This window comes from Tachyglossus aculeatus, unplaced genomic scaffold, assembly GCF_015852505.1.
Source record: "Tachyglossus aculeatus isolate mTacAcu1 unplaced genomic scaffold, mTacAcu1.pri scaffold_67_arrow_ctg2, whole genome shotgun sequence".
Classification (NCBI taxonomy): Eukaryota; Metazoa; Chordata; class Mammalia; order Monotremata; family Tachyglossidae; genus Tachyglossus; species Tachyglossus aculeatus.
Window position 1 is genome coordinate 729,312 of NW_024045090.1, and position 15,720 is coordinate 745,031.

Here is a 15,720-nt window from a genome sequence, read left to right on the forward strand (position 1 = left end):
CCTCTGCTACATCTCCGTCACCATCCCCAAATCCATCCACAACTCCCTGACCGACCATAGATCCATCTCCCTCCTCGGCTGTGCCGCCCAGGTCTTCTCCGTGGTCTGGTTTACCTGCTCAGAGCTGTTGATCCTCACGGCCATGTCCTATGACCGCTTCATTGCCATCTGCCTCCCCCGGAGCTAAGAGGTCCTCATGAACATAGGGGCCTGTGGGAAGATGGCCTCCACCTCGTGGGTCAGTGGGGGCGTGATTGGTGTCTTGATTTCAGCTCCGACCTTCTCCCTGTCCTTCCGTGGGTCCAACATCGTCCAGCAGTTTTGCTGTGACGTCCCCTCCCTTCTGAAGATCTCCTGCCCTGAGGATCACGTAGCTGTCGATGTGAGCGTCACCGCCGGGATGGCATTAGGCGTCGTCTGCTTCATTCTCATCATCGTCTTATATGTACGCATTTTCCGGGCCTTGCTGAGGACGCTGGCCACCGAGAGCCGGGTCAAAGCCTTCTCCACCTGCCTGCCCGACCTTGTCGTCGTCACTGTTTACCTCTCTGCAGGTACATTTGTCTACATCAAGCCGCCCTCAGATTCCTCCTTGATCGTGGACCTGCTGGTGTCCGTGTTCTACGCAGTGGTACCCCCTGCTCTGAGCCCCATTATCTACAGCCGGGACATGAAGACCGCCACGAGCAGGAACCTGGAAGGGTCACTCAACCGGACTCAATAATATCACACAACCACTTAACTAAGGAACTGCCCTTGGACCTAGCCAGAAACTTAGCTGTCCCACTGGGTTCGCAGAAAATGCTGAAAGTTGATGAATTTTCAAAGTCTGGGAGGGAGGTTGCTAAGACTGAAGTAGGATGGGCAATCCAGTTTTAGGGACGCATCATGGACTAAAGGAATGGGAGTCCCTTTAGGCTTTAAGCTAATTGTGGGCAGGGAATGTATTTAATAACACTGGTGCACTGAACTTTCCCAAGTGCTTAGTACAGTAAATCCACTTTGGGTGCGGTTTGAAATCCCTGCTCTGCCACTTGTCTTCTGTGTGACCTTCGCCGAACTATTTAACTTCTCCATGCGTCACTTACCTCATCTGTAAAATGGGGATTAAAACCGTGAACCCTACAAGGTACAACCCGATTGCCTTGTATCTACCCCAGTGTTTAGACTATGTGCTTGACACATAGCAAGTACTTAACAAATACCATAATTTATTTTCAATTTTACCGTGGCCTAAGGCTTTGGGAATCCAACCTAATTACCTTGTATCTCCTCCAGCAATTGGAACAGTGCTTGAAACATAGTAAGCGATTAACAAAGACCATAATTATTAGTATAATTATTATTAATGGTATTTATTGACCAGATCCTGGGTGCAAGGCAGTGTAGTAAACTCTCAGGAGAGTTGGAAAGAGATAAAATTGCATTGTTCCTGCTCTCTAGGAGATTATGATTTAACTGGGGAGCTAGATCTAGAATAAATTACATAGAGGAGGAAGGAGAGAAGGTAAAGATGAGAAAATGTGTGAACGCTTGATTCAAGAGTACAGTTTATATAGTCAGTATGAAGAGTGCTTCAGTGGATTTGTAATCAGGACAAATCAGAAGAAGCAGCGTTTCCTAGTGGGTAGAGCAGGGACCAGGGATTCAAAAGCACTTGAGTTATGATCCCGGTTGCACCATACGTCTTCTTTGTGACCTTGAGCAGGGTCGCTTAACTTCTCCGTGCTTCAGTTTCCTCATCTGTAAAATGGGGATTGAGATGTGAGCCCCACGGGGGACATGGACTCTGTACAATCTGATTAGCTTGTAACTACTCCAGCACTTAGCATAGTGCCTGATATATAGTAAGTCCTTCACAAAAGCCATAAGCAAAAGTTACAGTTGGCTGCTTGACTGACAGATTGAGTGTTTCAGGTTGTGAATTAGACAAAGGTGAAACCATTCACAGTGGCTAAAGCCTGTCGTTGAAAACAGGAACGGTTGGGACGCTGGACGCTCTTTCCACTGGAACCCCGAGGGACGGCACCATCGCTGATGCTACAGGGGCGTGCTCTTGTCTCCCAGGAGCCTCAGAAATCAGGTGACCAGATGTGCTTGGTTTGTCTAGGCCGTGAGGTCCATCGGCAGCTCCTGTTTTATCTACAGGAATGGGGGCCGTCTGGAGAACTTCTCAGAGTCTGAGGGGGAGTGGAGAGGGATCGAGGGCTCCTCTCAGTTCCTCCCTGGCTGGCCGAACCCAGGAGTATGAGGGGATAGAGGGCATCAGACCAGTCCTGCAGAGGTCAGCGACCAGCCACACGTTGCCCCGGTGAGAGTGACCGGGGGTAAGTGGGATGGAGATGTGTGGGGCACGAAGATGAGGATGGAAGAGATGGAGCTAGCCTGGGGCCTACGTTCGGGTTCGGACCAAGGCCGCTGCCCCCAGAGGGGCAGGGGTGCTAGCAGGAGGGGAAATATTTTCCATTTCAGTAACCCCCAACCATCACACGCCTCTCCTCCTTCTTCAAACCTTGCTACCTTGCTGACCACACGCCGGACTACCGTGATCCAGCATAGTTTCAGCACTGTGTACAATCAATTTGGCCTTCAGTGGATCCCAGAATCCCTTGCAGAGGCTAAATGACAGGCAGGGCTGAGAGAGCTTGACCAGCCTTGGACCGCAACTCTCACTCTCAGCAATTCCTCCCTGTAAGAGTTCTTCCCAAATGTTGGGAGAAGACAAATAGTGAGAAAGGTTGTAATCCCTGCTCTCACGAATTTTCCTGCCTACTGAGCTAGGTTGACACAGTATAATTTACTGTCAATCAATTGATCTTGAAACATATTTATCGAGCGCTTATTATGTGCATTACGTAGCCGAGGAAGTCCACTCCCACGGTGCCCAGCATGTACAGGCCCTCCATGTCCACGGCGTTGTAGGTGCGCATGCCGTTCAGGTCATGGCTGGGGGCGGCGTAGGCGGCCGTGTCGCCCCCGAAGTCCTTGTAGTGGTCGCACCCATCAAAGTCCAGGCTTGTTCTAGATGAACAACTACATCTTGGTCTCCTCGCTGGGGTTGATGGCCATCACGTTCCCGTCGATCCCGTCATGACCCCCCGGGTGACTGACGCCGTGAGGTCACTGTGTACCTGGAGGGGGCAGGGGCTTGGCTCAGGGCAGGAGTCCCCAGGCCTGATGGTGCTGGTCAGTCTTTGGGCTCAGGTGCCGAGCGGCGGTGTGGGAGGAGGCTGGGGCAAGCTGCCCACCCCCAATCTCCCACCCATACAGAACCAGCTCCTAGCCATACCCGTACCTTGAAGATGGCTCGTTGCCTCAGCAGCCGCTTGGGCAGGTTCTTCCGGGGCAGCTCTCGCGTTGTCTGCAGGCCCTCCTTCCAATCCCGTGTCTGGTGGGTGGCGGAGGGGAGGTGGGAGGGCGAGGGTCAGGAGGCCAGTACTCTGCAGGGTGCAGCCTGCATCACACCTTGGCCTCGCTTGGTTTTCAGAGGGGCGATAACACAACTCTGCCAGGGCTCCACGCCAGGGAGATGGGGAGGATAGACACTGCTCCATCCAAAGCCCCACAGCCACTCCCTCAGACAGGACTGGGCCTGGGACCCGCCCCCTTCACCCTGGCTCCACAGTGACAGGCCAGGAAGGGGGGACGGACCTTGGGAATGCCTGGATGCTGACCCCACGGGGCAAGGGGCGAGGAGGTTGGACAGGCAGGCACCTGTCCAGGGATGTGTCCTCGTAGCCCAGCCGCGAGGTGTAGGTGTCCTCAGCCTGCACGCAGTCCATGGCGTACTGGGCCTGGGTCCAGCTGTATACCAGGAATGGGGTGGTGATCTTCTCGAAGGAGGTGGCGCTGCACTCTGCAGTCAGAATAGGGGAGAGGGGGCACAGCCATCAGCCTCAGGGCACGAGGACGCCTCCTCACCATCCCGGCCCTTGACCGATTCCGAGGGCTCCCAGCCTCTCCCAGACGGGCCCAGCTCTTCGCTTAGGTTCTCCAGCTGTTCGGGGCCCCCAGCTCCCAACGCCTTCCCACCCGGTGCGGAGAGAATGGACGGAGTCACGATGCTAAGCCCTTCCTCCTCCTCAATGACTGGACACTGGGTTCTCGCCAGACCACTTGGGGACCAAACGCTTCAAGCGGGGGCTGCTGAAAGGCCATGGCCGTTGGCGTCCCTCACCCAGGGGCAGGATGGGGGAGGCCCCCCGCCGTACATTTTCTTTGGAAAGGCAGCAAAGATTTTTTTGAAGGCCGGGCTGATCTGGTTGAGGAGCTCCACCAAGGAGTGGCTGAGGAAACGGGGGCTGGCAGGCTTGGGGTTGAAGCTGTACACCGTGGACCTGCAGGGGGACATGGAGCATTCAATTCCCCTTCCACCCCGCCTGGCCCCATGCCATGAGCGCAGACCGTCCGAGAAGACCCCCACTCACTGGTTTAGGTAGAAGCCGCGGGTGGAGGCAGTGATGCTGACATGGGGGTCCACGGCCGTGACCACGAACAGGTAGACCAGATCCCCGTGCATCTTGTGGTTGACGGGGGGTGGGTTCCAGCCGATCATGGTCAGCATCTTGAGGCACTGCAGTGGATGGAGAGGCGAGGGCATCAGGTGTGGCCAGCCGAGGCTGTTGTCCTTGCCTTAAATCCTCTCCCACCGGCGGTCGGTGCCGCTGCCCCACCGGCGCCAAACCCGGTTCCCGCGGCCGCCCCACCTTCCAGTCACGGTTCTGCGGCTACAGGTCGCACAGCGGCCGCTCCTTGCTCGCGGGCAGGATATGCTCGGGGGTCGTACAGTCGATCTGCTCCAACTCCCCAGCCTTCTTCTTCTGTTTGTCGCTGTCTTTGCAGCCGCCCACCAGGGGCCAGAGCAAACAGGGGAAGCCCTCCCTCTCCCATTCCCAGAGGGCCCCGCCGCCGCCCCCCCGGCCCCTCCCACCAAGGTCGCCGTCCGTGAAGACGCTCAGGAAGGACAATGAGTTGCAGTCCTGGCCGTTGAAGGCGTCGGACGGATCCAGGCTCTTCAGCAGTCCCTGGATGTGGCGCATGTGGACCAGGGCCTCGGGGACCTCGAGGGGGAGAGCCAGAAGGCGGCTGATGGTCGAGTCGGGGGGAGGCTGGGGACACGATGAAGAGGAAGCAATCCCAGAATCTCCCCCCACCGGCCAGAGATGCAGACCCGCGAGGCCTCCGAATGATTGGGTCCCATGCCCTTCTTCCACCCCCGTATCGGGGAGCCAGGCCGCCCACCCTCTGACCCGCACCGTACAGGGTGGGATGAGGGGGAGGACATGCCTTCCACCACTGAATCAATCATATTTATTTATTGAACGCTTACTGTGTGCAGAATACTGTACTAAGAGCTTGGGAAGTACACGTTGGCAGCATATAGAGACCGTCCCTACCCAACAGTGGTCTCACAGTCTACAAGAGGGAGAGAGAGAATTAAACAAAACATAGTAACAAAATAAAATAAATAGAATAGATATGTACAAGTAAAATAAATATATAAGGTAATAAATACGTACAAACATATATACATATATATAGGTGCCGTGGGGAAGGGAAGGAGGTAAGGCGGGGGGGATGGAGAGGGAGAGGAGGGGAAGAGGAAGCAGGGGGCTCAGTCTGGGAAGGTCTTCTGGAGGAGGTGAGCTCTCAGTAAGGCCTTGAAGGGAGGAAGAGAGCTAGCTTGGCGGATGTGGGGAGGCTCATTCTGGGAAGGCCTCCTGGAGGAGGTGAGCCCTCAGTAAGGTCTTGAAGGGAGGAAGAGAGCTAGCTTGGCGGATGTGGGGAGGGAGGGCATTCCAGGCCATTGGGATGACGTGGGCCGGGGGTCGCCGGCGGGACAGGCGAGAACGAGGCACGGTGAGGAGATTACCGGCAGAGGAGTGGAGGGTGCCGGCTGGGCTGTAGAAGAAGAGAAGGCAGGTGAGGTAGGAGGGGGCGAGGTGATGGAGAGCCTTGAAGCCGAGGGTGAGGAGACCCTCGGAACGAGGCCCCCTCCAGCAGCCACTCACTGCTCTTGAACTCAGCTAGGTTGTTTCGGATGTTTCCATCCAGCTGCAGGGAGAAGCAGATGCGACGGCAGGTGTCTTCGCAGTCTATGAGCACCTGGTAGATCTCCTGCTCCATCTCCTGTGGAGAGACCTGCAGACAACCGGGCCAACAATCAGGGTCCGGCGTGGGTGCCCCCTCTGCTCGCTCCCATCCAGCCCCGGAGCCTCTGACGCCAAGGTCTTTCCTCCTCGGGGACGAAAGGAGGAGGAGCAGGAGCAGCGTGCCCTTGTCTACGAGGGGAGGGGCTGGGTTGGCCTGGGGCAGGGGGTCTAGCTAGACCTTGCCCCCGTGCCGCCATCATCCTCGGGTGTTAAGCCCGGTCCTACCCACCGGAAGTCACTCCACGGGCCCGGGAAGGCTGGGTTGACTCAGCCGAAGGTCTGTCCTCAGCAACGGTGCGATGGCCTGAGCTCAGCCCAGGGACGCCCTCTTGGCCTGCGGCTCCTGCCCCTGACTCCACCTTGGCTCTCCACTCCACCACAGGCCAGCCGCCCTCCTCCTAACATCACCCCTCCATAACTGTAGAGAAAAATTATCGGTCCCTGGCGCGAAGATCTTGACGGTGAAGCCTGTGCCCTGTATGTCGATGACCTCCTGCTCGTCGCCCGGCTCCCTGTCCCCCTCTTCCTTCTCGACATGTCCGTTTTCCCGTGGCTCCTCCTATTTCCGGTTCTCGCTGCTCCCATTCACCAGCGCTATGACCGGCAGAAGCTCTGTCTGGTGTTAAAGGGCGTGGAGAGGGGAGGTTAGGAGGCCGTTGAGGCCCAGTGCCCGAGACTGCAGTGACTCCTTGTCTTCCCTCCCAAACCCCGCCCTCTCCCTTACTTTCCCATCTCTGTTGACGGCACTACCATCCTTCCCGTTTCACAAGCCCGCAACCTTGTTGTCATCCTCAACTCCGCTCTCTCATTCACCCCTCACATCCAAGCCGTCACCAAAACCTGCCGGTCTCAGCTCCGCAACATTGCCAAGATGCGCCCTTTCCTCTCTATCCAAACCGCTATCCTGGTCGTTCAAACTCTCATCCTATCCCGTCTGGACTACTGCATCAGCCTCCTCTCTGATCTCCCATCCTCGTGTCTCTCCCCATTTCAATCCATACTTCATGCTGCTGCACGGATTGTCTTTGCCCAGAAACGCCCTGGGCATGTTACACCCCTCCTCAAAAATCTCCAGTGGCTATCAATCAATCTGCGCATCAGGCAGAAACTCCTCACCCTCGGCTTCAAGGCTCTCCATGATCTCGCCCCCTCCTACCTCACCTCCCTTCTCTCCTTCTACAGCCCAGCCCGAACCCTCCGCTCTTCTGCTGCTAATCTCCTCACCGTACCTCGTTCTCGCCTGTCCCGCCATCAGCCCCGGGCCAACGTCATCCCCCAGGCCTGGAATGCCCTCCCTCTGCCCATCCGCCAAGCTAGCTCTCTTCCTCCCTTCAAGGCCCTACTGAGAGATCACCTCCTCCAGGAGGCCTTCCCAGACTGAGCCCCTTCCTTCCTCTCCCCCTCGTCCCCCATCTCCATCCCCCCACCTTACCTCCTTCCCTTCCCCACAGCACCTGTATATATGTATATGTTTGTACATATTTATTACTCTATTTATTTATTTATTTATTTATTTATTTATTTATTTTACTTGTACATATCTATTCTATTTATTTTATTTTGTTAATATGTTTGGTTTTGTTCTCTGTCTCCCCCTTCTAGACTGTGAGCCCACTGTTGGGTCGGGACTGTCTCTATATGTTGCCAACTTGTACTGCCCAAGCGCTTAGTACAGTGCTCTGCACACAGTAAGCGCTCAATAAATACGATTGATTGATTGATTGATAGAAATCAGTTAATTCGCGATTGAGTTAGGTGACGTGGGTTTAGAGGGCTGGGAAATGAATCGGATTAGCTGGTTGGGGGATGGGGGATTTTAGCAGTGCTCAGAATTAGAGAAGACCTGTGCTCTCTCTGATTTTGAGTGGCTAAGGGAGGGAGCTCCCGACTAGGATGGAAATGGGAGAGCCGATCATGAGTAACAACTAGGAAGTTGCTTTGAGAGCTGAGAAGACAAGTTCAACGATGGAAAGAGGATGAAGTGCAGCCATAGGGTGGAGAGCATTCAAGCTAAATGTGAGTTTTTGTTGCTTGTGAAAAGACACAACTTGTCTTGAGAGGAGGCTGAAGAGAGGAGAAGACATAGGCTGAGCGGTGCATTAGGAAAGGATTAGATGAATGATGATTTATGCTTGTGTTTGTGTGTGTGCAGTTGTGAATGGAATGCAGAAATGCAAATAAATGGAATCAGTTTGATGTATATGTGGGGTTTTTTGTTGTTCATTTTAGGGTATCGTTAGGTGCTTATTCTATGCCCGGTACTGTACTAAACACTGGGGTGGATACAAGCTAATCACGTTGGACTTAGTCCACGCCCCGCATTGTGCTTTTAGTCATACTCCCCAATTTACAGATGAGGTAACTGAGGCACAGAGAAGGAAAGTGACTGACCTTAGGTAATACAGGGGACAAGGCGCAGAGACAGGATTAGAATCCAGGTTCTTCTGTCTACCAGGCTCATTCCCTCTGTACTAAATGGATGACTTTATGTCCAAAGGCACTTCATTTTTGACTCTAAAACCACCGACAAAATTTTGCAACAGTCATGTTCATATCCTTATGTTCTCTGACCTTTCCTATCCTCTATTCATTTCAGTTTCAGTCTCCTCAGCCCAAAATAATACTCCTGATATCTGTTAACTGCTTACGATGTTCCAAGCAAAGTATTAAGAGCTGGTGGAGATTAAGGATAATTTTGTAGAACATAGTCCTTGTCTCACAAGGGATTCACAAAGTAGGAGAGAAAAAGGGATTCAAATCCTCATTGTACTATCGAGAAAACTGAGGCATAGAGAAACTGTCACCTTCCCATGGCTATATATCTGACAAGTGTTAGAGTTGGGATTAGAACCCAGGTCCTCTGACTCCCAGGCCTGTGTTCTCTCCAATAGAACCCTGCTTGTACACAGTTCGAAACTTGGTGCTTCCAATAGAATGGAAGCTCCTTGGGGGCAGTGATCACGTGTCCTCTATAGGTCCTCAATAAATAGAATTGATTGACTTGGTCCTATTCCTTCTCGTAAAACATCAGTGTCTCTATATTGAAGTCTTCCCTCCCTCTTCCGGTGCAGGGAGTCGACATCATTTCCCAGAATTGTTCACTGTCTCAATGGTGAACTCAGAGATAATTTTCAATTCAATAACTGTTTCCTTTCCATACAGAATCACCATTAAGTGTCCTGTCAATTGCTTCACTCATCCCATCAATTGACTCTAACTTTGACTCTTCCCTCACCCATTGCAGAAAGTCAATGCCGCCTCCCAAAAATGCCCAACGTCTTCAAGGTGAGGGAATTCCTCCTGCTGGGTTCCTCCGAAGTCCGGGAGCTGCAGTTGGTCCAGGCCTCCTGTTCTACCTGGCGGCCCTGACGGGGAATCTCCTCATCGTCGCCGCCACCACCCTCGACCGGCGCCTCCACACTGCCATGTATGTCTTCCTCAGGCACCTGTCTGTCCTCGACCTCTGCCTCATCTCCGTCACTGTCTCCAAATCCATCACCATCTCCTTGACTAATAACAGCTCCATCTCTTTCCTGGACTTCGTGGCTCAGCTCTTGGTGTTGGTCTTGCTTGCCATTTCAGAGGATTTTGTTCTCAAGGCGATGCCCTATGACCGCTACGCCGCCAAGTGCCTCCCCCTGCACTACGACGTCGTCATTACCAGAGTGGCCTGTGGGAAGATATCCGCCATCTCGTGGCTCGGTGGAATCCTGATTGGAGTCTTGTTTTCAGCTCTGACCTTCTCTCTGTCCTTCTGTAGGTCCAACATCGTCCAGTAGTTTTTCTGTGACGTCCCCTCCCTGCTGAGGATCATCTGCTCTGAGGACCATATCACCGTCGACGTGAGCATCACCGCCGGGGTAGAGTTAGCCATCGTCTGCTTCATTCTCATCGTCGTCTCTTAGGTGCGCATCTTCCGGGCCACGCTGAGGATGCTGGTCGCCAAAGGTGAGGACAAAGCCTTCTCCACCTGCTTGCCTCTTCTCGCCAGTGTTATCGTTGTCATTTCGACAGCCGTCACCACACATCTGAACCCACCCTCAAACTCCTCCTCGACGCTGGACCTGTTGGTGTTCGTGTTCTATGCAGTGGTACCTCCTGCTCTGAACCCCCTCATCTACCGGGAAATGAAGGCCGCCATCGGGAGAGTCCTAAAGAATAGATTTTCCCACGCTTTTCCCTGGACAAAAGCTGTCTCCTTGGTTTGGTATTTCCATCGCTAACCTCTGTAAGACCTCCTACAGAAGGGTCCATACGAACAGTTGTCTTTCCTGGCTGAGAAAGGAGGTCTTCTCAGAGTTCGGAGGCATGTATGATAGGATCAGTGTGTGCTGGACAATCCTGGCTTAGAGGGCATTGCTCTGGGGTCGATACAAGCTAACAAGTTGGATCCAGTTTATATCCCACAAGGGGGCTCAGTCTTCATCTCCATTTTACAAAATAGAGAACTGAAACCCCTGCGAAGTGAAGTGACTTGCCCAAGGTCCCACATTAGACAAGTGGCAGACCCGGGATTATCACCCAAGACCTTCTGACTCCCAGGCCTGAGTTCTATCCTTGTCCACGCAGCTACTATTGGGTAAGTCATTCAACCTTCGTAATTAACAAAAATATTTTTTCCTTCCCAGAGCACTGAAGCTCTACAAAATTTCAGGCTAAAGTGATGTGGAAAAATTCCCTCCTTGTGTTGCATTCCTTAGTATCGATGTCTTCTTCTGAATAAAGTTTATCTGACTTGCTACTATTCCTTTCTGAGAGTGAACGCGTTATCAGTGCTGTGACTTGTAAGGTAGTGTAATCTACTGGAAACAGCATGGGCCTAAGAGTCATTCATCCATTCATTTATTTGTTTTATTGAGCATTTACTGTGTGCAGAACACTGTCAGAGCGCCTGGGTAGACTGTAAACTCATCCAAACTTCCAAGGCTGTGCCACAGTGCCAATACCCGGTAGGCAGTTGCCTGGTAGTCATGGTTTGTCAGTGGATAATAATACTAATAACAATAACAATATTAATAATAATAATAATGGTATTTGTTAAGTTCTTACGATGTGCCAGGCACTGTTACTAAGCACTGGGGTGCATACAAGACAATCAGGGTGGAGGGGCCTGTGATGATTGGGGACATCGCACTGAACAATGCCCCCTTCCTGCAAGTCCTCTGCCCGGTCGGGGGACACCATCCTGGTCGGAACCCCAACATAGGTCCCGAGTGCGAGCATCTCCTCATACTGGCTCCGACTCTTCTATCTGCCTCCATGTCCCTCCTTGTCCCTCCACCCCAGTACACCACTCTGAAGAGTGGTCTTCAGAGCAGATGATCTTCAGCAGGGAGGTGACGTCACAGAAAAAATGCTGGATGACGTTGGACCCGCAGAAGGACAAGGAGAAGGTCGAAGCTGAAAACAAGACTCCGAACAGCCCTCCGATGAGCCAGGAGGCGGCAGCCATCTTCCCACAGTCCCTGGTTTCATGAGAACCTCATAGCGCAGAGGGAGGCAGATGGCGGCGTAGCGGTTGTAGGACATCGCCGTGAGGATGAAAATCTCCGAGGCAAGAAACAGGACCATCAGGAAGAACTGAGTGGCACAATTCAAGAACGAGATGGATTGGCAGTTAGTCCAGGAGACGGTGACAGACTTCGGGACAGTGGTGGAGATGAGGCAGAGATCAATGAAGGCCAGGTTCCTCATGAAGAAGTACACCGGAGTCTGGAGACAGCGGTCGAAGGCGCTGAGGCCGACAATGAGGGGATTCCCCGTCTGGGTCTCAGGGTGGACCAGGAGGAACAGCACAGCGTGAACCAGATGCAGCGCCCGGACCTCCGAGAATCCCAGCAGGGGGAATTCCCTCACCGTAGAGATGTTGGACATTTCTCAGGATGATGTCGATTACCTGTACAGGAAGAGGGAAGAGTTCAATTTACAGGCCTTGATGGCGTTGATAAAGGAATCAACATTAATTCCCGTAGGAGTAAATCAATCATTTGTACGTACTGAGCACCTAGAAAGTCAGTATATTAGTACAAATGATCCCTGCTGTCAAGGAATGCCAAGCTCAAAGTCTTGTAGGAGTGGCATAGTGTAGTGGAAAAGGCACAGTCCTTGGAGTCAGAGGACTTGGGTTCTAATTCTGGCTGTACCACGTGCCTGCTATGTGACCTTAGGCAGCATACGTAACTACTCTGAGCCTCAGATTTCTCATCTCTAAAATGGAAATTTAATGCCTGTTCTCCCCACTACTTAGACTGTGACACCAGTGTGGGGTAGAGATCGCGTGATTACTGTGCATCTACGCCTGTACATACTACTGGGCTTGGTGTATAATTAGCAATTAACGAGAGCCACAAGTATTGTTGTTATTTGGGGAGGCAGAAACCTAAATAAATTGCGGATAGGAGACTACCAGAGAGCATAAAGAGATGAACTGGTGTGAAATTTTGTAGGCCAATCAACGTTTTTATTGAGCAGTTACTGTGTGCAGAGCACTCTACTAAATGCTTGGGACAGTCCAGTGTAATGATTCTGGTAGGTATGTTCCCTATCTTCGATGAGCTTACAGTCTAGAAGTGATTTTATACTCACACTAGCAACCTCAGCCCCTCTCAGAATCGCATCTGGAGAGTTTCCAGTATTCTGTTAGTCTCGGCTACGGGAAGGAGAGTCAAGCAGAGGCCTGCCCATTCCATTCCTAGCTTGACCAGTGGCTAGCGAGTGGAAGACAATCTGCTACAAGTCAAAACTCACTAGTGCTGGGCAGCAACGTCATGGGAGAGAGTCGAGGTCGGAGACTCGAGTTTTACCGCATGGAAGAAGGCAATGCTAAACCACTGCCATATGTTTACCAAAAAATCTTCATAGATAAACCACCAGCAATCATTCTTGTGTGTGCATCCATAGAGTTCTTTGGGTAAACATAAGGAAGTGGTTTACCTTCGCCTCCTTGCACGCAGTGAAAACCTGAGTCTCTGCTGTTGTCTTTGATCGACAGTTTGATCATTTGTTCATCTGCCTTTGACTCTTTCCCATCCCGCAGCTGCTCAGCACAGGTATATCAACATTGTCTGACGCTTCCGCATAGACCTCTTCGTTATGGGTAACCCTAGCTAGAGTATCTCTCAACGGCATAGCTCAAAGCTACACTGGCACATGCAAACTCTCCTGACACGGAAAGGAATTGATTCGTAGGAGAACTTCTGTTCAGAAGAATTGATGGTGGTACCGGGGCTTTTCCCGGAATCAGTCACACTCTCTCATCCCTGACAATCACCTTCCCGCTGAAAACGTTTTTGACATACAAGAACCACTGACAGCCGAAATGACTGTAGCATCATACCGATGCTCGATTATAGCATCTGAGCCTGACAGGTGATTGCCATGATAGCCAGGGTGGGGATGCTGGAGGGAGGAAAGCTGTGTCGGTGATGCGGCCACTGGGGGCATGCGTATCGGAGTCAGAAGGATGTGGTTTCTAATCGAGGATCCCTCACAAGTCTGCTGTGTGACCTTGGGTAAGTCAATTTACCTCCAGGTGCCTCGGTTACCTCATGTGTAAAATGGGGATAAGAGTGTGAACCCCATGATGGACAGGGACTGTGTCCAACCTGATTAACTTGTATGTAACCCAGTACTTAGAACAGTGCTTGGCACACAGTAAGCACTTAACATGTACCAAAATTATTTATGACATTATTGCTGGCAAGCCATTCCCCTCCTACAAGCTTTCCCTGTTTGAGGTACGGTCTTGGTCTGAACTGGTCTCTCCCTCCTTCTAGACTGTGATCCCGTTGTGGGCAGGGATTGTGTCTATTTGTTACGGAATTGTGTCTTCTAAGCACTCAGTACAGTGCTCTGCACATAGTAAGCGTTCAATAAATATGATTGAATGAATGAATGAATTCTAACCTGTTCCCAAAGTGAGAGTATCTCCCAAGAATGGCTACATCTCTGGCTTCTTACTTCTGGTTCCATCCCACCTCTCTCTAACCCCTTCCACTCTCACCAGGGCAGCCGGGGCTGGTCGGGGGGCACTGACCGCCTCTGGACTGGGCAGGTCCCTTCTTTCTCCTCGGATTCCTGGGTTCGGTCAGCCACAGAGGGGCGGCCAGGGGCCCTCAGCCACTCCCCGCTCTCCCATGGATGCTGACCTGCTCTCGAGACAGACTGTTCTTGTAGATAAAGCAGTCGCTGCTCTGAGGGGTGTCCACGGAAGACCGGCCTGGGCCCCTGTGGAGGGACACCGTGGGCCAGGTGACGCCATAGCCCTCTGGTCACATGGTTCCTGAGGTCCTACAGAAGTAAGGACCCGGCACTCCCAACAGCAGCAACGGTCCTGGCACGTGATGTTCCCATGGTAACAACAGCATCTTCTTCTACATAAATATACCCATATCCAGAGAGAACGAGACAGGGAGAGAGTGGTATGCTTCTGAACAGGAGAAGCAGCATGATTTAGTGGAAAGAACCTGGGCATGAGAGTCCCAGCTCTCCCGAATGCTTGCCAGGTGACCTTGGGCAAGTAGCTTCACTTCTCTGGGCCTCATTCATTTCATTCATTTATTCAATCGTATTTATTGAGCGCTTACTGTGTGCAGTGCACTGTACTAAGCGCTTGGGAAGTACAGGTTGGTAACATATAGAGACAGTCCCTACCCAACAACGGGCTCACAGTCTAGAAGGGGGAGACAGACAACAAAACAAAATATATTAACAAAATTAAAGAAATAGAATAGTAAATATGTACAAGTAAAATAAATAGAGTAATAAATCTGTACCAGCATATATACGGGTGCTGTGGGGAGGGGAAGGATGTATGGCGGGGGGATAGGGAGGGGGAGTGGAAGGAGGAGGATCAGTCTGGGAAGGCCTCCTGGAGGAGGTGAGTTCTCAATTTGGCTTTGAAGGGAGGAAGAGAACTAGCTTTGCGGATGTGTGGAGAGAGGGCATTCCAGGCCAGGTGGATGACGTGGGCCAGGAATCGACGGCGGGACAGGCGAGAACGGGGCACAGTGAGGAGGTTAGCGGAACAGGAGCGGAGGGTGTGGGCTGGGCTGTAGAAGGAAAGAAGGGAGGTGAGGTAGGAGGGGGCTAGGTGGTGGAGAGCCTCGAAGCCAAGAGTGTGGGGTTTTTGCCTGATGTGCAAGTTGACTGGTAGCCACTGGAGATTTTGACAGTTTCCTCAACTGTAAAATGAAGATGCAATACTTGTTCACCCTCCACGTAAACTGTGAACCTCATATGGAACAGGGATTGTGTTAAACAAATACCATATCGAAAATAGAATGTATCCTTATAGACTCACTGGGGGAGTATGATTGGTTACTCAGAGTAACCAATGGAGAATCAGAGCCCTCAACACAGAGGTAGGAAGTGACAGATTAGCAAGCTCAGTTTGTGTCTGGAGAAAAGAAGCAGGTTGGCCTAGTGGAAAGAGTCCTGGCCTGGGCGTCAGAGAACCTAGATTCCAATACTGACTTCACCACTCATCTGCTTTGTGCCCTTGGGAAAGTCACTTCATTTCCCAGTGCTTCAGTTGCACCCTCCGAAGGACTGATTATCCAAAGTGATT

General features: G+C 52.1%; 1 non-coding gene and 1 pseudogene across 1 annotated transcript; one reads left to right on the forward strand and one right to left on the reverse strand.

Moving 5' to 3' along the window:
- Positions 1 to 2,106: 2,106 nt before the first annotated feature.
- Positions 2,107 to 9,579, reverse strand: LOC119923919 (annotated as a pseudogene).
- Positions 9,580 to 12,751: 3,172 nt separating this feature from the next.
- On the forward strand, positions 12,752 to 12,889 carry LOC119923935. The gene has a single exon (XR_005449005.1). It is a non-coding gene; the product is annotated as a small nucleolar RNA SNORA7 (small nucleolar RNA).
- Positions 12,890 to 15,720: the final 2,831 nt, after the last annotated feature.